Below are 1,535 nucleotides of genomic sequence, written 5' to 3'. Positions count from 1 at the left end.
TAAACACTTCTTTTTGGGCTTTCTCCAGTCTTCCTTATATCGATCACCACTTGAATAGTAAGCCTGAGCCTTTCGGTTTCCATTTTCATCAAGAACACAATCTTTGGTTAGATGCGGCCCGCTACAATTTACACACCCCACTCATATAACATGGATTGTTTGATCCATTTTTGTCATCCTCCTATCCATGTTATGCAACATTGCTAAGACCGCCGTCATGTCATCCGAAACATAATTCACCATTCCCCTAGTCACATCTTGTTGAGGATTATGATATTCTCTTGAATGTTTGGAAAATTCCTCGATGAGATCCTTGATTACGGCCAGTTCTTTCTTTGTGAGTGGTCCTTGAGAATCAATGAGTTGCCTAGTAATAACGTAAACCCCCGTCATACAAAATCGAGACTTCTTGTTGCACATTTAGATCATTTTGAGGACAATTCCTCAACAAACCCTTATAACGCTCCCATGACTCATACAATGACTCTCCCGCTTGTTGCTCAAAATTTGCAATAGTCTTCTTCAACTTGGAAACTTTAGATGGTGGGCAAAATTGTTGTATGAACTCTTTCCGCATTTGTTCCCATGTTGTTATTGTGTCTGGTGAGAGTGCCTTCAACCAATCTTTTGTTGCACCCTTAAGAGTAACGGGGAGCATTCTTAGCAAAACTGTCTCACGTGGTATATTTGGTATGTTGAAGTAGTCAGCGATATCATTGACCTCATCAATGTGCTTGTAGGCGTCCTCGTGGTCTTTCCCACATAATGGTATGCCTTTTAGTTGAGCAAGTATGTGGCCTTTTAGTTCAAAGTTGGATGTGTTGGGAATTGTAGTTTGCACAAGTATGGGTCTGGTGTCTTCACGTATCTGTCTCTTGTATGCCTCCATCGTCATGTTAGCAATGTCCATCATGTTGGCTTTTAGCTCGCTTTCGGGTTCGCTTAATTTGAATGATTCTTGTTCGCTTTCTGGCTCATAACATGCTTCCTTTTTGTTAGGAGTCATCTCAAAACTTTCGAATTCACTTTCCAGAGTCCTTTTGCTTGATTTTTTCGAGTTTGTTTGTCTTCTTCTAATGGAATTCTGACTCGGGGTCGTCAAACGGTGGTATGATTGGTGTTTTTAATCCTCGAGTCATAAATCACTGAAACAAAAACAAATGAAACGCGTAAAAATAACAAAATTGGCATGATACCACGACGTGGTGTTAATGACCACGACGTGGTAAGTCAAACAGAAGAAAAATGAAACGAAAATTTAAAAGAAAATAGACAGAAAAAGTCATAATAAAATAGCAGATTCAAATTAACTAAAAAATGGACCGTTTCCCGGCAACAACGCCAAAAACGTGATGCATAGAAAATTATGCACTAGTTTAACCTACTAATGTAGCTAATTATTATCTCCTAAGGCAGTGTACCTTGTTGAAAATAGAATAGCACAAATAGTCGGGTATCTAACACAGGGAACATAATGATTACCTAATTTTATCTACTATTACCTAAATTACTATTTAAATAAGGAAATGGGTTTT

General features: G+C 38.4%; 1 non-coding gene across 1 annotated transcript; it reads left to right on the top strand.

Annotated features, from left to right (window-relative positions):
• Window positions 1-422: 422 nt before the first annotated feature.
• LOC145110350 (small nucleolar RNA R71) lies at window positions 423-529 on the top strand. Its single transcript, XR_013709732.1, has one exon. It is a non-coding gene; the product is annotated as a small nucleolar RNA R71 (small nucleolar RNA).
• The last annotated feature ends 1,006 nt before the right edge of the window (window positions 530-1,535 follow it).

The sequence above is a fragment of the Lactuca virosa genome, chromosome 4, assembly GCF_052849685.1.
Source record: "Lactuca virosa cultivar CGN04683 chromosome 4, Lactuca_virosa_CGN04683_v6, whole genome shotgun sequence".
NCBI lineage: Eukaryota > Viridiplantae > Streptophyta > Magnoliopsida > Asterales > Asteraceae > Lactuca > Lactuca virosa.
The sequence above is the reverse complement of the archived record's forward strand: the minus strand, read 5'-3'. Positions and strand labels throughout refer to the sequence as shown.